Raw genomic sequence first — 24,251 nt, forward strand, 5'->3', positions numbered from 1 at the left:
GCTCCTCATAGGAGTTGTATTCCAGGCCCTTCACCAGTTTCGTAGCCCTTCTCTGGACACACTCCAGGGCCTTGATCTCCTTCTTGTAGTGAGGGGCCCAAAGCTGAACACAGTACTTGAGGTGCAGCCTCACCAGAGCAGAGAACAGGGGAATGATCACCTCCCTGGTCCTGCTGGTTACACTGTTGTGTGCCATCAATCAGCACCCCCAAATCCTTTTCCTCTGCACAGCTTTCAAGCCACTCTGCCTCAAGCCTGTAGCACTGCATGGGGTTGTTGTGGTCAAAGTGCAGGACCTGGCACTTAGCCATGTTGAGCCTCATCCCATTGGCCTCTGCCCATGGATCCAAACTGTCCAGGTCATTCTGCAAGGCCTTCCTACCTTCTGGCAGATCGACACTTCCCCCCAACTTGATGTTGTCTGCAAACTTACTGAGGGTGCACTCCATTCCCTCATCCAAATCATCAATAAAGATATTAAAGAGGATGGACCCCAACACTGACCCCTGGAGACCACTGGTGACCAGTAACCAGCTGGATGGATTTCACTCAATTCTCTATCATTCTCTGGGCCTGGCCGTCCATCCAGATTTTAACCCAGCAAAGGGTGTGCCTGTCCAAACCATGGGCTGCCAGTTTCTCCAGGAGAATATTATGGGAAACTTTGTCAAAGATTTTGCTGTAGTCTAGGTAGACCACATCAACAGCCTTTTCCTCATCCACCAGTCAGGGATCACCTGGTCATAGAAGGAGATGAAGTTGGTCAGGCAGGACTTGCCTTTCCTGAACCCATACTGGCTGGGCCTTGTTGTCTTGCACATGCTGTGTGGTTGCACTCAAGATGATCTTTTTCATAAACTTCCCTGGCACCAAGGTCAGGCTGATAGGTCAGGTGCCCTGAGGATAACTGGTGTGACTATTAAAAACAAATATAAAAAACACATTGAGAATCTGAGCCTTATCCTCAATAGTCATGTTCCCTACCACATCCAGTAATGGATGGAAAGGATTTTAAAGGATTTCACCTGCACTTAGTGTTTGGGAGAATTTTTTTTTATAATATTTGAAGATAAAATTGGTAAGCTTTCATGAAGGAAGTTCCAAAGACTGCCCATGAAGGTCTACGAACTGACTCCTCCATGTCTCATTCCAATGGGAAGCTACTTCCCAGCTTGTTTATCCTGAGTAGAGAGAACCCTTCCACTCTGTCAGGCTATACGGAAGTGGTTGGTAGGGAATATCACAGATTGACTTTTCACTGGGGTAGATAAGGTACATGGGAGAGACTTAAGACTACTAGATTAGGAGACATCATTGTTGATGTCATGGAATTGTCTGAACTGTAACAACCACACCACACCTTGATAGCCTGGAAGATAAGTATTTTCCCTTTTCTCTTAGCAAAGTGGTAGTTGAGAACTCTGCTTATAATGTTTCAGGTCACTGAAAGCTATTTTCCCCTTAATGAACACTTAAAAAAATAATGGTGTGCAGATGGACAAACTAATTCTTCAACATCTGTCACTCGGGACTGGGTAGTCAAGGATCCTCTAATGAAGCAAAATTTTGTGGTCTGTTATAAACCATCAGTCTCATTCTCTGCTGGTACTTGCTAATTTGGTGTGGCTGTAAAATGCTATCCATTTATTGTACTTTGAGAACGTTGATATATAGTGATAAAAAGTTTCCATTTTTTTCCCCCCAGTTAGATAAAAGTAATGGCAGTCCTTAATAGAAGTGTCCTGTGCAGTTTCAAATTCTGTGGGTGCACAGTTTGGTTTGATTAATGTGGGCTGTAAAAATTCCAAATGATGCAATGATTTAAGCAAGAAGACACAAACACTGCATGCTAGATGCAGTGGAGTGAGTACTGACTGATGAATTGCAGCATCCCAGCAGTAATTTCTATATGATTCAGGAGTTTTAATTGCAGAGGTGTCCTAAAATATGCAAAAATGCACTTTAGGAATGCAAGCTTACATGACTGATTTATTCTAAATGTAGGGAGCAAATTTATATATATATATATATATATATATAAACATGCACACACATATATACAAATAGCAAATGTTCATCATAGCTGAAACAGTGGCAATGATAATGGTACTTGTGTTCAAAGAAAACTCTTTCCTTTTTTTGATTAAATCAATAGAGGAATATTTTGCAAAGCCATTGAATGAACTGATAGAGCTTTCCAACATTGCTGTAGGAAATGACCACAAAACAAGTTGCTTACACACCTATTTTGTTACAGGCTGTGAAATGTCATGTTGTCTATTTAATGATGAAAGCTTGATATGGGAACAATACTTCTCCATACATGAATTTTCTATTAACACAAATGCCTTCGCTCAAGCAGCACTCTTGGCTAAGGTTCTGCAGTGACGGGCCAAGCTCACAGAAGTGAGATAAGACAACTTCTGAGAGGCAGGTGTCAGCAGTGTAGGCAGCTGTGTGATGTGTGACTGACATGGAAGGAGCAGGCTGGCTGCCAAGACCTCTAAGCAGTGATCTGCTTGAGGTATGTGTGAAACACTGAATGTTTTCATTTACAGGTCTGCTCTGACCTGCTTTGTGCACACATATGGAATGTGTATGCAAGTACCAAAGATAAAGCTGGAGCAATGTGAGACTGAGAAGCACATGTGCATCCATAGCACTGAGCCCCCTTGGATAACTTGAATGGACTCCAAAGTGAGAGGAACTCATGTCTGCTGTGATAAAAGTGTCAAATAATCATTTGACAAGGACTAGACTGATAATTTACAGCATAAAGGTGTAAGGTGGGTTCTGACTTACTCATAGTTAGACCTCCCTTCTCTGTAAGCATGACAACTCAATAATTGTCATGAATAAAGAGGAATTAGAAGCTATCAGTGACAGTCCTCAGTTTATTTCTCTTCAGATTCACATACACACAGTCTCAGTGGTCAAGAGTTTTCCAAATGCTAACTGTTAATATACAGAGAGAGAGGAAACTATTGTGGCTTAATAAACACAGTGACACAGATTTTAATGCTGCCAGGCCTGAGCTTATCTCTGGGACTTGCAAAAAGTACTGAGTGGCATATATACTTCCAAGGTATGAAGAAGAGGTGCTGTGTGCTCCCCTGTCATAGAATCATAGAATGCCTCACGTTGAAAGGGACTTTAAAGACCATCTAACCCCACCCCCCTGCCATAGGCAAGGACACTATGAACTAGATCAGGTTGCTCAGGGACTCATCTAACCTGGTCTTGAACACCTCCAGGGATGGGGCTCTCAGGGATCACTATTTTGCCCTCTGACTCCTTGAGTGTTTGAGTTTTTAAACTTTAATGTCTCTACATGTTGCTTTTGTGTGTGTAGTACCAACACTAATGGGCAAGGAGCCTTTTTTAATAAGTTACTGTGTTTGTCTATGCAATATAATAACTGTATGAGACCACTCTGCATTTTTTTTTTTCCTACTGTGGAAGACTAAAGATCATTATTTGCTGGAACATGTTGGGCTACTGTTAGTGTAATACATATATTAAAAGTCTTATCTCCACACCTGGACAACTTTATTCTTCCTTGTTTTTACAGTAATGTAGACATAAGGCACCCTTATACCTGCACAAAAAAAAAAAGAACAGAATCTTTGCTTAACAGTGTTCGCCTCATGCAGGCATTGCTGCATGGTTCGTGTAGAGCAACCTCTGAAGATTAGCATGGAGATGCTTGTAAAAGCTGCACTCATACTGTGAGTGCCTAAAAGTGGCTTGCTGCTTTTGGGGGTTCACCATCTAATGTTTCTGAAAACATTTCATTTGTTCTGACAATGACAATTTTTGCTGTGAAATCTGCCAGTTATTACACCTCACCTTTTGGAATAAGTGTGCAGGTGGGGAGATGCTGCAACTCTTTTCTGTGCTAAAAGAAGGGTGAGAGGCAAGTGGAAGAAGAGAATTGCTATTGTTTCTATAACATGTGGGAAAAAAAAAGAAAAAAAAAAAAAAGAAAAAGAGAGACATATGTTCTGAAAAAAGTTGAATTCTCATTAATTTGAACTAGCATGACAATGAGGACATTGTAACCCCATCACCTACATCTTTCACACAGAGTCAATAAAATATCAAGGATAGAAAAAAATCCTATATATTTCTTTGCTTAATCATGCTTTCCTGCAGCTCTGAATGCAAACCAGAACTGTTAACATCCAAAGCAATTCTTTCCTGTCAAATGCTGTTGGAATGAGTTCCTGCAGAGAAGCTTCTTTGTTCTACAGAAAGGTTGGGGAGTGTTACTGGCTACTTGGAAACAAAGCTTCAGCTGCTTAGTGAGTGTAAATCAGTCCCATCTTGTTAATGTCAGTAGTAATGTCAGAAAGGATATGCTAATTTATGCTTGCTGAAGTACTCAAACCTGCCAACAGGCACCTGGTTAAATACCTACGTTTAACCTGCTGAAATTGCTCAGAAGCAATTAAATCAGCAACTGTTCCATTAGGTGGGAAAGGAGCAGTGTTACCCACTTGCACTCCCTTCAGAACCTGAGGCACTGGGGTTCTGGGGGGGGCCTTCACAACCTCCCCTCCCACTAAAGCCTCTGGTGGAAATATGAAAGCAGGGGACCATGGATACGACAACATGCGCTAGGAGCAGCTGAAGAAGGAAATCAAATGCTTGCTGAGACCTCATCCTACTGAATGGTGACATGATCCATACTTGCCCTCTATTGTCTTCCCAGTCCTTATCTCACTTTTACCTTCTTGACATGCTATATATCCCCTTGGTTTATTTCCTTCAGCATTTATTTATCCCATTTATTTTCTTTTATTTTCTTTTTTACTACAGATGGAAGGAAGCAAGGAAGGAAGGAAGGCAGGCAGGAAGGAAGGCAGGAAAGAAAAACATGATGTTTGCTATTGCTGCTGGCTCCGCTTGCATAATATACACTTTTCCTCTCTTGTGTATTTTCTGCTTGGACTGTAACTCTGAGCACTCCATTTAGCTAGACACCATACAAATAATGGGGACCCAATCTTATTTTGTCCTCTGGCATTATCATAATAAGAAAAACATTTAAATTTAGTGCACTATCATAAAGATGTTCCTGTTCTTAATGAGAGATAGTCTTTGCTAGTTCCTACTGATAAGAACAAAGCAAAGGAACACCAGAATACTTACTATAAATAATACTTCAGCAAAATCCTGCTATTTCATTGCCTCCTGCAAGCTGCCAACGACTTCTCTTCCTTATACAGTGTACTTGTTTAACAAAAGCTTAAATTCTATAATGAAATTGAGTGAAAAGAATTATTCCAGTGCAGCAAGTTATGACCTTAATGGACTGATGGTCCAAGTAATAAACTGATACTGAATAATCAGGTTAAAGTTTAAAATGACATATGACATTAAGAGACTTAAAACAGAACATAATTCTGAAAATTTAGAAAGTAACTTTTCTTTAAATGGATGGAGGAATGTCAGAGAATATTTTGATTGCTTGATGGCCAAGTTTCCTGTCTATGTTAGCAGTTGCAGTCTTGTTCTCTTCATTGTGAATTGTCTGTGGAAAGTTTTAGACTGGACAGGATCATGAAAACGTTTAGAAATGCTATTGTAGTCATTTAGATGGAAAGAGAATATGAACATCAATGATTTTTACAACATGCAACAACCGAAATCAATGTGACTCTGCTATCTTCCTTTCTTAACTGGAGATATGAGACATCTCACCTAACTGTAAACAACCACGTTGTAGACAACTCTGAACAAATCATGTTACTCATTTTATAGTCAAGGGAAGGAAGTGTCCTATTTTACTTATTTCCTCTCAGATGAGATAAATTGCACTCTGCAAGTGCCTGTTTTTCCCTCCTGATTCTAAAGATTATCTAGACTGAAAGCTCAGTTTAGGATATTTACTGTATAGATATCTACATTTCAGCAACTGAGTCCTTTTCTTGGAGTTAGGTCTGTAAATGTGTTAAAAAAATGCACCTTCAGAAAGGCTTCATTGAACGCATGCCCATCCATGGCTCCTACTGCGCAACCTGGTCATGGTTTCTGGGCTTGAAGCAAATTTGAAAACTGCTGTGAATAAGAAGGATACTCAGGCTGGGGTGTTCAGCAGAGGAAGGAGCAAAGCAAGGATGGAAAATCTATAGAAATGGGCTTAGTGCTTTTGCCACCTCACTCCTCTTGGCTATCCTTGCCACACCGCAGGCTCTGACACATCCTTTGGCTGCCACAGGCAGTATGACTTCCAGGACTCTGGCACAGCAAAGTGACGCATGGAGCCTGTGGCCTTTCTGTTTCCATTGCTGATCACTTCTTCTGATGACTCTTATGTGAGCTGTCTTTGGCTCAAAGACTTCAAAACCAGGTGTCCTCAGAGATAAGTCCTCTTTCCTTGGTCATCAGTCCACCTACAAATTTTAGTTGCCAATTATTTGAAAAGCTGTCTTAAGTACTCACCTGTACAAGATAGTGCAGGAAAGTGTCTGCCTCTTTCAGTAATGAAGGGGACAAAATACAGTGAAGGAATTTGCTTCCCTTTGGAAACTAAAATCTATTTACTAGTCTTCCTGCCATTTAAATAACTAATATCAGAGAGGTGGGTCATGGCTCAGGGGGTTATAGGAACAGCTAATTCTGGCTACCACTTGCTCCTTGAGAAAAGTAAATCTTTCATGTTTTTTTTTTTTTTTGTTTTTGTTTTTGTTTTTTTCTTCTTTTTATTAAAAAAAAAAGTGTCTGGATCTAATATGATGAACATTTGGTATTTTATCCTTTTTTTTTTTTTTTTTTTTTTTTTTTTTTTTTCAGTAGCAGTAGACCACTCAAAGACAATGCAGGAGAGGAAGTACTACTATTCTGTGTGTGTGTGTAATTTCTCTACGGTAATTTCTGTGAGAGTAAAATTGGTCAAATTCACTGACTCATCTCAGCCAAAAATTAGATGAAAAGGGTCCAGATATTTGTTTCAATATGTAAAGATATCTATTTTTTAATTTGAAGGTTTTGTGTGTGTGTATGTTTATTTTTTTTAAGATTCACAAAACATAAAATGAAAAAAAAAAAAAGTTTGGTTTCTGAACTAGTATTTTTTAATCAAACCTAAATGGCTATTATTCATAAAATTGTACTTAGAAAAAGTAGAGACAGATGAAACTCTTTTTTTCCTGAGCTCCTTGGAGACCAGTGAAGACACTATTAGCTTACTTTAATACTGAGCTGAAGTAAGGCTCTACCTACCCATGTAGTATAGCTGTATTTAACTAAACATATTCCTATCACTCTACATTGGATACAATCAATTATTTTGCACCTATGGTTTTCTGTGGCATACCATTATATCACGTCAGCCTTTTGTTTGACATCAAATCAATGTGATACATGAGGAGTTTTATCAGAGCTGCTTTAATTAAGCAAGATATTTTATTCACTTTGTGAATATTTGTTTCGGGTTGCCTGTAACAGACCATGAAGTACAAGCAACTAAATGCTTCCAATGAAACATCAAATGGGGTATCCTGCACTCTGCTGATTAATTACATAATATTTAGATCATTTAGCTAATCTGTTGAATGCATATTGCATAGTTAATGAAAGATTTCAAGGCTCCAGGCAGACTTTAAGAAATGAATCATCATTTGCAGTACACAGTCTTCATTACTCACTGAAGTAATGCAGCATCCAAAGGTACCAAGCTTGAGCTGGGAGAGGTGCAAAAGACATTGTTACCCTGCCAAAAATTTGCTTGCTGTCTATTTTCTTCCTACCTGAGGAGTCACACAAGGCAGGGTATATAGATACTCTGGCTTCTTCATGGGGCAGAGAGTACAGAGAGTACTCTCAGAGGTACTTTTGAGAAAAGTGTCTTTTCATCTCATCCATTTTTCTCTGGAAAGCACTGCAGCCTCTAGGAACCAAGGTGTTCCCCTTGCACTGCTGTTCCTGGTAAAACTTTAAGGAGGCAGAAAGAATTATAACTCTTGTCCAAGCAGAAAAAAAATCTGGAATGTACTAGATTTTTTTTTCCTTCTTCCCATATGCAGCAATATATGATTAGTTAACAATGGTTGAAAAGTCATCGTTATCACCACTGTCTTATTGTCATGGCTTGGGTAATACATAATACATTTGTTTTTCAGCCAATTAGCAACAATTAAAGATATCAGTTAACTTCTAAAATGACTGTGAGTTTTTTTGTTTTGTTTTGTTTTGTTTTCCATAATTCTGAGGGCCAAAGGTTTATTGAGTTTCTCTGGGATCGTTGGAGAAAAAGCATAACTCTTTTATTTATTTATTTATTTATTTCTAAAGAAAATATATGGAAACGTGAAATGGAAGCTTCACTAGACTCCAGCTCCATGTTGTTCTGTGATCCTGCTCGCTAGGTCTGAGCTGGAAGTCAGGTTTGTAGCAAAACTTATTATGAGGGCTCAACAGACAAAAAGGTTAAAAAATTAGAAATGGTAAGGTAGAAAGGCATGTGGGCTGACAAGTCAAAAATGAGATCTACTTAGTTACAGACTGATTTAGTTGATCAGGCTACTCCTTGTTCACTGATTGGCCACACAAAGGAATGACAAAAATGACATGATGCAGATTTGAAATAAATACAAATGATAGAATCTTTCTCCTGGGATGCAGTCAGGAGACTCCAGAGACACATGCCTCTCAGCATCTTTCACTGCTCTGCACTGTTATCAAAGCCCAGGAGCATTGGCGGTCATCCTGCCCTCAGCTCCTTTGGTGGTAGGAACTGCGAGTGCTCTCCCTATCTGACTCAGCCAAAGTCAGCTGGGATAGCTAAGATCCATCTACTCCTGTTTTTTTTTTTTTTTTTTTAAACTCACTCTGACTGAAGTAGATTAAGGACCATGTGCACTATCCCTCTGTCTGCAAACCCTCCAGCAGAGGTGGGAACAAACAGCTGAGGTAGAAGTGATAATGTCTTATCTGCTCCAGCCTCTTTCAAAACTTATGGGGTATGTAGCAAAAAAGATGCATACATCTCCTCCTCTTTCTGTATGTGGTCAGGACCTGAGTTTCATATCTCATCTGAAAGACAACACATCCAGGAGCATCCTGGGAGAGCAATTTAGTACTGAGTCAGAGGGAAGAGAATGAGTCACTGCAGCTCTTAGATTTTTCTTGGAAGTTTCTCACTAAAGCATTGACCCAGCCTGACACTGTTTAGTAGATGACATCAGAGAGACTAGAGTTTATGTTAAATTCAACATGGATAAAGGCTAGGATCCTAGGAAACCAGTTTCAAAAGAGTGGTTAATTCTTTGTGGGGCTGTTAAAAACTATTTAATTGAGGTATTTTCATCATGTACTTATGGTAAAAGAAAAGCAACCCTCTTCCCCCCCAAAATCAGAAGACTCTCTAACCAGAAATCTTGAGCTGTTAAGTAGTAGATACAGCATGTGTTGCATTACAGACTGTTCCTTCCCTTATCGATGGTACACAAAGTGAACTCATTATAATTGGATTGTATTTGGCTAGAAAAAGCTCCAGTCCTTCTTTTTCTTTCTCTCTTTCTCTCTTAATTTGTTTTTTCTTTCTCTCTCCCTCTTTCACTCTTGCTCTTTCTTTTGCTCTTTCTATTTCTTTCTCTCTTTCATCATCGAAAGAAAGCTACCTGATTTTTGCAGTGAAGCTGCCTGCAATCCTTTGAAGAATCCCCTCATCAACAGAAAAGCATCAATGGCAGTGCCAGGTTGTCCTCATGGAGTGGTGCTCTGATGATTATCAGTGAATTGGCAATGATTAGTGACTCACTGTTGCTCATTCTTAATCCAGCCCTGCTTGTACTGCCTTGTGGGAAGCAAATCGGAGCACATGCACAGGAAGAAGCCTCAGAGTTATTTTGCTGGCAGCCTTCCAGAAACCTCCTTTGCACTGTAACTGCCTGTCTGCTACCCACAAAGTTTGCCATCCGGCTGAAGATTTTCTTCTTTTCTGCTGCAGCAGACTTGAAGCCATGTGACACAGACAACCATACATGTGCAAAAGCTGTGTTTGCTGTGTCTTGTCCTCAGTGTGCTACTCCATGACTATTCAAAATGCAGAACTGGCTAGAATGTAGTATGGTTCCAGTCTGGCCCATGTGCCTTGGATCACCCTAGTTCAATACAGCAGGACTTAAATGGCCTGTGGACCAGAACTCCCCACCCCACCCCCACCCCCCTGCCACATAACACTCTCATATGGGACTGAGAACAGGGGACAGTAGAAGGACAGGCCAGGAAGTTAGTTGCAGAAGCAGGACTTTTAAGAACCTGAGCTGGTGAAGCTGGAAATTAGCCAGTGAAGGTATCAGAAAGTAAATGTGGCTGTCTCAGTTCTCTCAAAATGCTATAGATTCTGTTCCTTTTTTACTAACCCTTCTGCCTCTGTTGCACCAATTTATTTCCTGCACAGAACTGGCTAGAGACCATACAGTTGACTCGGTCTGTTTTGTATAATCCCAGGAATACATAAGCAGCAGTGGAAAAAATATTTTTTTTTTCTTTAAAAAAACAACAACAAAACATGACTGTTTCATGGCCAGTTCCAGACCTCAGTAAAAGCTAAGCTTCCCATACAATCATATGCACACAATGTTTAAACACAAGGGTTAAGCACATGAAATTCAAGATAAAATGAATCCCAATATATTTTCAATCAACTGTTCTTTAGCAGCTGTAAGGAAACACTAGGTACCTATACAAATGACAGTCTTTTTAGTTTAGCCAACATTTAGAGCAATAATTCTCAGAACCTAAGCTAAAGGCAAAGACATGCTTAGCAGCTATATGCTCAACAGCACCATTCCTGGAAAGGAAGAATGTTTTTGATACCTGGAAGAATTTATAAAATAAGGCAATTATGTTCTACAATCACTTAGTAAGAGGAGTAGGTCTGTTAGGGTCTCTAGTCTTTGACTTTGTTTTTCATGCCGAACATATTTTGTCACTTTTGTTCTCATTGCTTTGAGCTGTTTCTGGCATAGTGTGTAAGTTCTGCTTACTGCAGCTATACATCTTGAAAAAACATGAAGTTGTTTATACGCAATGTTTTGATGGATGGAATGAAAGCTGGCATTTCAAGGCACATTTTGAATGTTTGCATCCAGAGTTCTTGGCACTCTGGTGCATCCTGAAAAAAAAAAAAAAGGAAAACAGAAAAAAAGTTCCACTTCAATAACATGAAAACCTCATTGTATTTAATGGGTGGCTCCAGATGAGGTGGCATCCACACAGCCACCTGCCTGCCAGGAACTCTGTCCAAGTGTCCAGGTGTGTACTAGATGGGGTAGGGTGTCCTCTTTTAATTGCAGGACACCTTTCTATGCCTGAGAAGCAAATCTGTTATTCTAAGGGTGAAGGGATACCTCTCAGAAGACTTTTGGACACATCTCTAGTGTCTTTAGGTTTTGACTGTCTTGGTTTCCCAGAGTTAAAAGGGCTCCCCTGACCCTCTGTCCTTTCTCTTACTGAAATCCTTGTCCACATGTCCTTTAGGCAAAAGACAACTGGGATATGCTTTTTTATGCATACTAATTTCTCAAGCTTTTGTACTTCTGTTTTGGGAGAGAAAAGGACTGTTTGAATTTGAATTGTCATCTGAGGAAGATAACATAGGAGTGGCTTGTGTGATTTGCAGTACACATAGTCTTTTTGGTCTATGTGCCATTGCATGTGACTCCAAGGACTATTCCTTGCGCATGAGCACATTTCTGGTTAATATATCTTATACTTCTGCTCTGTGAAACCAGCAGCTGCTCAGCAAGCCACAGACCATGATGATCAGCAGTGGCACAGTGTGTTGGAGTGGAATGGAGACCTTGGCTTTGTGCTGCATAACTGGGACACAGAAGATTTCATCACCAGGCAGGAGTTGGCTGCCAGTCTGGCACGTTGTGTGATGTGTGATGGGTCTACAGAAGGTTAACACTGCATACCCTTGGTGTCTGCTCAATGGTTCTTCATTAGCAGCTGCAGTGACTGAGAAACCTCCTGTTTCTGCTTTTGACATCACTTGCAGGTCACAGTTTCCTAGCCCCAGTCTGTGCCAACAAGCAAAGTCCCAAGGACGTGTTGTGTCTGTGCTCCTCACGTTTGTTAGGGCAGGCTGTCCTACTGCAATTGAAATCAAGGGCCAAAACGCCCATTGAAGTTAATGAGAACATGGGTGAGCCCACTTCCCATATGGTGCCTGTCAAACACGTGCTTAAGAAACATCTGATATATTTTTATTGTCATCATGTGTTTGTTATAAAGATTAAGACTTGCTAAAGCTTGTGAGTTCTGAAACTGTAGGCTGCAAGAAATTCCCAACTTTTGTATAAATATCCAGCTTTATTCTTTTGTGAGACAACCACATGCCAGCGTGAGGACTCATATGATTCTGGGTGCAAGTTAGAAAAGCCATCTGCTTTAAGACACACTTAATGCACTTTGTGGCAAACTCTGTGGCTTCTGTCAGTGAAACATTTGTTTACATAAACCTACAGCATTGGGTCAATTTAAATAAATTTCTGATGCATAATTGAGATATTTAGGGTAATTAAGACTGACCTTTACCATTTCTGCTTTTTTTTTTTTTTTTTTTTTTTTGTGCAACTTTTTGATATCTGCTCTCTTAGTCAATGTGAATCTGAACTATAATGCTATCACATTGTAGTAAAATCATTATAATAACAATGCTGTTATAACAACAACAACAACAAAAAACATTCAAACGATATTTGATCCTGATAGATATTCTCCACAGATTAATGTCTCATTAGGTGGTTCATTTCATTTTAAATAGGTCCCTGAACTTCAGGTAGATGACCAAAATTTTAATATGACATTACAGTGGCCAGGATTTATCTGTTATGAAACAAGCTTACTGTTTTATGTCACCTTGACTTTGAGCAAATGTATCATATTATAACCGAAATTGTTCAGAGTAAAATGGAGCATAAAAGAAAAATGATTCTGAATAAGGTACAGGCACAAGTTGACTTTCATGCTTCCTAAGGACAGAGACTAGAGGAAAGTGTGAACCTTTGCTGTTGTAGGTTTGCTTTTACTCCACAGAACTGCTTGGGGAGCCCTCCAAGACTTAGTGGAGTGGACTGGACATAAATTGAAGATGGCATAGGAAAGATGCAAAAAACCCCTAAAAGATACCATCCCACAACTTCTTTCTATTGTGGTTAATTCTTGACAGTGTCATCATAAGACAGGGAATTTTTTATCTTCTTTTGTTAGCAGTAACAGGACTTTTTTTCTTTTTTCATAATTGATATACTTCCTATATCAGTGATATTTTTCATATCAGTTTGTGAGTAATAAAAATCTGATAGGGAAAAGGAATAGAACTACACAGCAGCTATGTTGTTTGTAGGAAGCCAAAGTGAATTTAATATAATTTATTCTACTCAGGATAAAAATCAATATCTATTTTGAATGGATAAGAACCTCTCTTGAGAGGAGAAAAATCTTCATTTACTTCTGCTGCACCCACAGTGATTTCCCACTCTGCTGCCTGAAGCTTATTCTTCACAGTTAATAATAAACATCATTGACTAAACGATGACTGCAGTTCCTCTGCTGGAATCACAAACATTCACTTATGTTTTAGCCAGCGCTGTTCTCCCCTCAGTACATTCATTCACAGCACACTCTGCATTACTAGAGGCTCTGTTTGTTCACGGGCTTCAGCCACAGTCAAACTCACTTAAAGTAGAACTGTTAACATTTTCCAAATAGTTGTGAAACACCTAATAAACCTGTATGTTCTCCTTGCGCTTCAGTTAGTTACTGCCTATTTACCATAGCAGAAAAAAAAAGAAGGACTTTGACCTCTAGAATAGAATTTCAGGGGCGATCTCATCCAGAACGTCTGAAAAATGTGTCACCTCAAGTCACTAACCAATTTAACCTTTACTGTGTTTCATACTTAACAGAGAAAACAATTTCCTCTAACTGTATCCTAAGGGTACTGAGGATATACTGATATCACTTACACTGTATTCTGGCAGATAAGGTTTCAATTTCATCTTTGGTATTCAAAGAGTTGAGTCTAATGATACTATATAAAAGTGGTGATCTCTTCTGCATTGATTTCCAAAATACTAATTTGGTAATGCAAAAGGTGAGTGGTGATAAGCTTCTAAAAATGGTTAATTTATCTGCTGTAAGTTTAAAAAACATTGGCTTGGCTTCCTAATAAATAGGTGACTGAATTAACTCCTGGAGAGTTAACCAAAATAGTTGTTTGTAATATGAGAAAGTCTGAAGGTTGTTTGAAAGACTTGTACATTATATTTTTTGAAATGGATTTGAACAAGCTCATAATGTGTTGTAAGTTTGTCCTCCAAATAGTATAAAATACCTGTAAATCCTGAAATACAATTTGAAGTGTTTCTCCAGGCTGTGATTACAAAGCATCCTTCATCCATTTTAAAAGCTAATGTTAATCAAGGCTTAGCTATGAGTGAGAGAAAAATGCATCTGAATAATTAAGCTAGATAGCTTGTGTCCTGCTTCCATATGACCAAAAATATGCCTCCTCTTGGAGTATTTTCTACTTTCTTGTAATCTAAGAAATGATTTACTATACAGACAATACAGTTTCCATGGTAAATACAATACCAAAAAAAAAAAAAATCCTTTCAGTTACAAATTTATTTATCTTCCTGGCATTGCTAGTCACATACCAGCCATGTAACATAATATAATAACATTCTTAGCTGTAGACCTGGAGTTGCTGGAGGAGGCCACGCAATGGTTGTGTAATGCCTTGAGTGCAGTCCTATGAGGCTGTGCCTACTTACTTGTATTGAGTCTGCGCACACGAAATACTGTACGTTATGTTTCTGCTTCAAGTAACTAATTAATGAAGGCTGAAATAATTAATGATGAATGTAACAGAAGTACAGTGTGGGTACCAAGGTTAACAAGTTTATCTCATTCCTTACCATTCATTATCTGTGCATCTCTGATATTAATTGACTAAACTGTGAAAACAAGAATGGAATAAGTATAACTTAACACCTATGTGTCCTGCAGTATTCCAATTATACTTTTGCCAATGTGAAAGGTGTGCAGTAAATCATCAATCAGACTACTGAAGTGAGAGTGTAGCAGGTAACACCAGAAGATTCACTCCCCAGGGGCAATGGTATTGTTACAACTCCCTGTTATTAAGCAGCAATACTATTGGAAGGACAGCAAAATAATTATGTTGTTTTATTTCAACCTGGCTGCTGATGTCATTCCTGTCAAAACAAATGTGAAAAAAAATCCACTTGGGATGCAGACTTCAGCATGACTTCAGCTCATGCTTAAGTCATGATGAAGGGTGCCTAGGATATCTTCAAAAATACTTAACAACTCAGTGAACAAGGTTCAGAACCTGCAGGAATAACTCTCATCTTCTCTTCTAAAAAAAATAAAGAATAACAAATCTTTCTTGTTATTAAAAACAAATATCCTAAGAGCATCTGGACTTTCCAAATGTTTAGCATGTGGATGACTCACCAACTTTATGCTAAGATACCATGCTGCTATTTCAAAACCAAAATATCAGCTTTGACATTTTTATATGTCGCACAGAGATCCGTAGTCTTTCTCATTATTATATATCATTTCAGCTTTTAAAGTCTAAAAAGAAGCTTGCATTAAGCATGATGCTGATTTTGAATTAAAGAAAGTCTTGTACAAAAAAGATATTTTCTCTGACAAACTCTGTTTGTCAAGAAGAATTGTATTTAAAAATACATTTGCCTTTACTTTTCTTGTTTGGACAGGCTCTCATATTAGCTGAATTGTACTTGTTGCAAAATTTGAAATAGGAGGAAAAAAGTTATACATTTTTTTTTCCAACTAACTCAGGACTTAGAACTGACCAATTAAGATGGTCTTTTCAGGAATTCTCTGTTCACTGGAGCTTGCTAGTAGACTACTGAAAGTGTAGCTTTTCTACCACTTCTTGTGAAGAGACTTTGACTGCTCAGGAACATCATTTATAATGGGTGTGGGAGGGAAAAGACGTATGTATTTTTATGTACTTTTATGTAATTGCAGATTTCCTTGCTATTATTTATCTATCTATCTATCTATCTATCTATTTATTTTACCAATATGAGTGATTTAAAAAAGCAGATTTTTTTATTATTATTTTTATTTATTTATTTATTTTTGGGGGAGTGTGGTGGTGCTTGTATAGAACTTGAAATATAAAAAACTTTCTTAAAGAATTTGCAACTGTAAAACTTCATTTTGGCTTATGTGACTACATATAATTTTCATGCACAATGAATATACACTTATATCCTCATTGTGGTCATGCAGGTTGTTACTTAGAATAAAATAGACCATGATTCTTAGCTTGAGTGACCAATACTGAGAGAAAGTAATCTAAGCCTAGGAAGGAAAAATGTGTTCCCATGTCACATCTATTATGTTGATAAACAAATCAAGAATAAACTTGCTATTTTTCTTTCGTGATACATGGAATTTCAGATTGTACTGGGTTTGTACTGGCTGAGATGGAGTTAGTCCAGGCTGCACCAGTCTCTGATTGCGTCCTTTCAAAGCAAGCTAGAACTTTTAGCTACACTTTAATGCAATGCATGAGCTGGATATATCAGTGTAATCATAGCGACTTCATAATCTCCCTATATGTGTCCATTGCTATTTTCTTTGGATCTGTATATAAGATAATTGAATAGTCTCTCTCCTGGGCAACAATCTGCATTTCCTGAGGTCTAAAAATCCCTTTGCTTTCCTTACTCTTAATCCTGTTACCCATAGCAGTCCATTAGGTATACAGTTCCTTCTCAGTAGCTAATGAGACTTAAATAAACATACTGAGAGACGAACACAGCCTCTACAGTTTAATAAATGATGCTGATCCTGGTCTCAATTACACTGGTGTAAATCTGGAACAGCACCACTGCTCACAGTTGAATTGCTCTAGATTTATATCAGAGCTGTATTTAGACCGTAGATTTTAGTTTTCTAACCTGCTGGAACTTTATTACTGTGATTAAAGCCATTTTAAAAAACAACATATAAAGATAACAGATGAAGTTGTGTTCCTATTTTTTGCCATATCTCCACATACTGCAACTCTAGCTCTATTTTTTTATCTATTTTATAACCTTATTTTTCCAATAGTTAAGGAACTGATAACATTTTACTGATAACTGATAAGATAACATTGCATATTGTAATTAGAAGACCAATATTTCTTTTCTTACAGAAAACCCTTTAACTCTGCCCTTGAATTTTTGTACTTTTGTCTGCAAATAACGTGCAGCCCAAGTTTTTAAACATACCTTGCCATCTTGTTCTTAATTAAAATAAAGTTATTTGAAAGATGGAAGAAACACAATGCATCTTAAACTAGTCAAAGGAACAAAGCACTGTTTTGTTCTATAAAGCAAGTAGTGCCAGAGATAGCATGATCACATTGCCAATGTTATAATGAACAAGTTGTTCAGAATCTGCCAAAAATCAAAGGTGAGTCAATGGAAAAAAAAGACATTAAGAGGAGAGACACAGACAGTCAGCTTTCAGACAACACAAACCTCTGAGTCAAGCAGTTTTCTACCATGTTTTTCCTTTTAGCTCAAAATAATAGTAAACAACAATATATATATATATATTTTTTTTTTTTTTACAGCAACTGAGTAGCCTTCCTATTTACTAGTTCATATAGACTATGAGTAAAAATAAATATACACAGTTTAGAGAAGAATATCTATGTGCTTTAATTCTAATGTGGAGGTGTCAAATATGCATTAAGCTTCATGATATTAACCTTGGTTGAAGCTGATTCAGCTCACTAATTTTTCTAGAAAGTGCTAGAATTTGTTGAAAAAGTGAAATCTGAATTTATGTTGAAAAGTTATGAGGAAGCATAACTCCCTGGTTGTATGTGTCTTGAGAACTTAAAAATGAAGTAATTTTAAGTTGATATTGGGTAAAAGTAATTGCCATTCTTGATGAAAGGATGATCTTCGGTAGTGCTGAGGACAGGAATCCATACATATTGTAATAGTTACCCACATCTTCCTGTTATAATAAGAAGAAAATGTGTGTGGGAAGGGGGAGGGGGAAGAAGATAAAAAAACCTGTGCAACAGAAGCCATTTAAAAGACAAGATTTGCCAACTATCGTTACCATAGTTACCTTGCATTATAATTATAGAAGAAAGATCTGTGATAGTCTAATTTAACCATGTGTGGGACGTATCAGTGATTGGATGATGACCCCTGTTCTATGAAATAAAGAAAAGATGTGATATCTCTTAGAACATCAGACTCATGGAAATGAGTTAACAATCTCATTAAGAAAGTCAACCTATCAGTGTAATAAGGATGAATTATGTTTATTTCAAGACATCTGGTCACATTTCCTAGAGAACTATGACAGATTTTTTTTTTTTTTTAGTTTTAAATTTTTATTTTTTAAGAAGAGAAAAAAATAACATTTTAGTGTTAATTTTCAAACCCATTGTCATGTCATGTATTCTAAAATTGTTGATGCAAGCTCCTACCAAAGAATTAAAGTACACTGAAAAATCTAGACTTTAAGGGTTGAATACTCATCTCTTTGTTAAAGTTATATATGCAGGCCTCCATGGATCTTCATTCTTCTTGTTTGGGAACTATCCTTCCTGAGACATGCATGCTCATCTTCCTACAGATCATCACTTTGGATACTTGCGACAAAGCTGGTGAAGGGTCTGGAGAACAAGTCCTGTAAGGAGCGGCTGAAGGAGCTGGATTTGTTCAGCCTGGAGAAAAGGAGGTTAAGGGGTGACCTTATCGCTCTTTATAAGTACATTAAAGGAGGCTGTAGCGAGGTGGGGGTTGGTCTTTTTACAGCCTCATTTAAGCTTTTGGTGGTCTCTTCTACCATTGAGATTAGGACATGAAATAAAGTTTAAAATTATGCTAGGTGTGTCTGCAAGGGTTGGAACACATCCCTTTATAAACATAAAACACTCTGTGCTGTGTTGTGACTCATGGTTAACTTTCTGTCAGCTTGGCATTTTTCTATGGCAACACCATTACATTTTTATTAGATCTCCTTGTTTCCCATAGCTTTTTCCGGAGAAAAATCAACCTGGATGTTCTCCAGTTTTTCTACCCAGGCTACTCATTTTTCTATCATCCAAATCAGGGCATACCTGTGAGGCATGGAAACTATAGTTTTGTTTATTACAAAAAGAAGAGTCCCTTTGTTTATATGAGGTGAATCAGAAATCTTGGCATTCTGCTATTTAGGCCACTTCTGCTTCTTGCTTGTTTGTTTTTTAGAGTCTCATCATGGCTGCAGAGGATGGGTTATCACATCAATAGCTTTGCCCCCTCCCTATTCTTCTGAGTTTCTGTTTCATTCCCTTATAATTCTAGACTGGTTTCCAAATTTCATTTAGTTCTACATGAAAGATGTCTTGAAATATAACTAAAAAAATCCCTATACTGAAATAGCTTTCTTTTCAATTCATTACATTTTTACGTGTTTCTTCTCAAGTCAGAGAAAAACCCTTAGTCCTTTTGACATGTGTTACTTGTTTTCTTCTCTACCACTGACCCAGAGATATCGATTATTTGCATAGTCCTACTTGTGAGACAGATTTTTAGTTAGTGTAAACTGGAGTAACTCCCTTGATTTTGCTAAACTATGCCAGCCTACACATACTGATAATCTGACCTGTAATCAATTTGTTCTCTATGGAATATTCAATTTTCCTACATGAAGGATGAAAGTGGGAAGGAAATAATTTTTTTTTTTTTTTCTCTGTAAAACTGTTCTTATTCTACTCACATACTGACATATCAAAGAAGCCAGTAAATCTCAAGTGTATATTTCAGGTCAGCATTTTCATCTTTTTTTTTCCTGGTGAAGGGATTAATGATAAATGTGCAATACTTTGTGGAACCAAAAAAATATACTGATATTTTCTTTTTTCCTTTTTCTCCATAACATGATTAAAACAATTCAGAGAAGCAAACCATAACAACCTCACTATACTTTCTGAATCTTATCCTGTCTTTACAGAGTGGCATTTATCACCTGGGAAGAAGATTAACTAAGGACTGTAATGACCCAAATTTTCCGTATTTGTTGCATGACCATAGAGTACGCAGAATCTTTAAAGTCATCTGATACTTTTCTTGCACTTTTCTGTGAAGCCTAACATCATGAATATGTGAAAAATATCTATTAATTAATTTTCAGTGGGGACACTAATGCCCCACATGCATGAATGACTGAATTTAAGCCTGTTAAGGCATTTCTTCAGGTATCAGCCTTGACTGCATATAGAAGGTGGGGGAACATTTCTCATTCTGATTACACTCCATTCTACAGTACAGAAGTGTTAAGTATCACAGATTCTTCTGTGTTAAGAAAACAGTGTAAGGCTGTTAAGATGTAACTATGAATTGTCTTCATTTTGAAGCAGATTTTCCTTTTTGCTTCCACAGCAGTAATGCCTTAATGAAAATGAATAAACAGTTCTGGCTGTAAAGCCAGATGCTAAATTGTTTCACAAGCAAATTGTTTGCTTATGCAAGTGAGATAATAGGCCCTTAAACTCATTCTGCACATATACACAATGCCTAGTATTAACATACTAATATAAGCTAAACTCTGTGGTTGCAACTATTTGAACATATGGAGGTATATACACAAAGAATCTTGCTGATTTAGTTCTGGTCTAAAAGCTCACATTGAAGACACCAGCCTCACAGAGCTTTCTGATTTTAAGAATCAAAATTTATTTTTTTATATAAATCTTTTCAAAACGCATATTCAGGATTTAATACAGCAATGCTGAAATGGGTAAGAAAAGCTTCTTACCTCAGTAGTTCATTGCTTCACTCTATAGGAATTATTATTAAACAAGTTTTTGCAAGATCTGAAACTTTTCTGTGGGAAGGTAACAGGGTCCAATTTTTGAAGAAACAAATATTCCTTGAAGTGAGCCAATGTCAAACATTCAACATCTGGAATCTCGGTGCATATTCTTTTTTTTTTCCCCACTTCTATGTCTTCTGTTTCACTCCTACATCTGCAGATTTGAATATTCAAGCACAAGCTGAGAGTAGGAGTACATTATTTTGGGCTACTGGTATTTAGTTTGAAACTGTCAATCAGTCTACAGTGAGTGTACAGTGAAGAACAAATACTGCCAGAATCTGAAAAAAAACCACTCATTACTGTTGATATGAAATGAATTTATACTGAATAATATTAAATTAAACGTTAATAGTTCACAAATTGTATATTAAATGTTGGTGCATGTTGACTTCCTCACAGGGCTCTGAAGTAGTGAAAGAAGAATTGCCCACATGGTGCTTAAGTAAAAATGGCTTCCCATGAATTCATGTTTTTCTCCATGTCAGTAACAATTTTTCTCCACCGAATTAAAAAAATGAAATTGTATTTTGTCTTCTATCTATCCTTCACACAAATGGATTTAGACTTAATACTACAAAGCTGCACAACATAGTACCTCTACTAATGTAGGACAGGAACATTTGAACATTCTCAGTCAACTGAATAAACTCAACCTTCAGAAACTGCTGAAAGAAAACAGGACAAATTCACCCATATCCTGTTTTCTATGTAAATGTGGTCTCTGGAAGAAAGGAAAATAATATGAAAAAATGTATAGGATACCTGGAAATAAATTAGATATTCTAAAGCAATGGTGATAAGACATTTATACAAAAAAGCTTCAGAATTAAAAATTGAGGAGCAATGTCATTGTCAAATTAATGAGTTAATTTAATCGATAATTAATTGATAGAACATTATCTTATTTTTTTTTCCCAACTAAAGATGGTTTTTCAGAATAAAGATTAAAAGCCACAGAGAGTTCACCTCAGCTGTTGTTTGAAGCTTGGTCTGAGGAGCATCTATCTGATGCCACGTAGATGTAGTGGCCATCTGTTTGGCTGTTTTTGTGCCACTGTTGTGGTATAGTTGGTAAGAACTGCTGTGAAATGAGTGGAAAGCTTTTATGCTGGAAAATACTAATTTATAAATATATTAAAAAACACAAACAAACCATAAAATGAATTTCATTTAAGAAAAAGAGGTTTGTTAAATGCACAACTCATATGCAGTGTGTGAAATTTCTATTCAGAAAAAAAAGACAGAGTCACAGAGTCAATATAGACCTTATTGGGATCACTGAGTACTATAGCACCTTGTTTGCCTGGCTACTGTTCTGAGAAACCCTGTGTCTTGAAAAAACACAGTACAATGTAGATTTCACAGAATCACAGAATCACAGAATTTCTAGGTTGGAAGAGACCTCAAGATCATCGAGTCCAACCTCTGACCTAACGGTAGCAGTCCCCACTAAACCATATCCCTAAGCTCTACATCTAAACGTCTTTTGAAGACTTCCAGGGATGGTGACTCCACCACTTCCCTGGACAGCCTGTTCCAATGCCTCACAACCCTTTCAGTAAAGAAGTTCTTTGTAACATCTAACCTAAAACTCCCCTGGCTCAACTTAAGCCCATTCCCCCTCGTCCTGTCACCAGGCATGTGGGAGAACAAACCAACCCCCACCTCGCTACAGCCTCCCTTGAGGTACCTATAGAGAGCGATAAGGTTGCCCCTGAGCCTCCTCTTCTCCAGGCTGAACAAGCCCAGCTCCCTCAGCTGCTCCTCGTAGGACTTGTTCTCCAGGCCCCTCACCAGCTTCGTTGCCCTTCTCTGGACTCGTTCAAGCACCTCGATGTCCTTCTTGTAGCGAGGGGCCCAAAACTGAACACAGTACTCGAGGTGCGGCCTCACCAGAGCTGAGTAGAGGGGGACGATCACCTCCCTAGCCCTGCTGGTCACACTGTTCCTGATACAAGCCAGGATGCCGTTGGCCTTCTTGGCCACCTGAGCACACTGTTGGCTCATATTCAGCAGACTATCCACCATCAATCCCAGGTCCTTCTCTGCCTGGCAGCTTTCCAACCATTCCTCTCCCAGCCTGTAGCTCTGCTTGGGGTTATTGCGCCCCAGGTGCAGGACCCGGCACTTGGCCTTGTTGAACTTCATGCAGTTGACCTCAGCCCATCGGTGCAGCCTATCCAGATCCTCCTGCAGAGCTTTCCTACCCTCAAGCAGATCAACACACGCACCTAACTTGGTGTCATCTGCAAACTTACTGAGGGTGCACTCAATGCCCTCGTCCAGATCATCAATGAAGATATTAAAGAGGACCGGCCCCAGCACCGAGCCCTGGGGGACGCCACTAGTGATTGGCCTCCAACTGGACTTGGCTCCATTCACCACGACTCTTTGGGCCCGGCTATCCAGCCAGTTTCTAACCCAGATTTATCAGCACATTTTTCAGAACCAGTTTTTACTTTATATCTTTCTTGTAAACTTTGGAGAAAACATTTTTTTTTTTTTCCCCAACCCTTGATAGGTTGTTTATGTGGATGTTCAGTAAGTATTTCTTAAGATTATGATTCAAGCAACTTCAACAAGTAATTAACATGTATTGCCTTGGTACATTTGTTAGTAATATGTGAAACAGAACACCCTTTTGCATGTGTTTGAATGTGCAGTATATTATTTTTTTTCTTTCAAAAGTAAGGTTAATCTTGACTTTTATCTAAGATTAAAGCCTTAACTTGTTTTAAGTACATATTAAAAAAAAAAAATGTGTTAATGCCTAATGACCCCTAAAGTACTTTTTTCAGAAAATACAATTTGCTATAATTTACTGAATTACTTCTTGCAGTGTTAGTAAAGAAAATCATTCCATGGTAATTATTAGTAATCAGACAATGCTGTAACATCAATCTGAAAAGTTCAAGCAGGTCTTATAAGGGCAATGAGTAGTTAATAATGCATACTCTGGTATACACCATTTCCGTTACGGAAGATAGTATTGCTAATTATGCAGTGAACTCTGTCAGAAGCAACCACTCAGAAAAACCTAACAAAAGCCCTTTGCAGAATGAAAGTAATTGCTAACAAAGAGGGTAGAGCAGAACTATATAGGTGTAACAAAGGGGCGGTCTATGGATTTCTGTGGCACAGTGTAAAGTTGTGGAAATTCTGCTTTCAGAGGTAGTTTCATGACAGTTATTTTCTTGTACAGATCCTTTTCTTGTTCAGTTACTACTGGGCATGTGCCCAAGACAAGATTGTATCTAGGCAAGTTGATCTTGTAGAACTATGTCTACAAATATGGTATTTTCATAAGAATAATTACACATACAATCTACTGAGATTCATGCTGTTGTTCT

Source organism: Aythya ferina, assembly GCF_964211825.1.
Source record: "Aythya ferina genome assembly, chromosome: 1".
In the NCBI taxonomy this organism is placed as follows: Eukaryota; Metazoa; Chordata; class Aves; order Anseriformes; family Anatidae; genus Aythya; species Aythya ferina.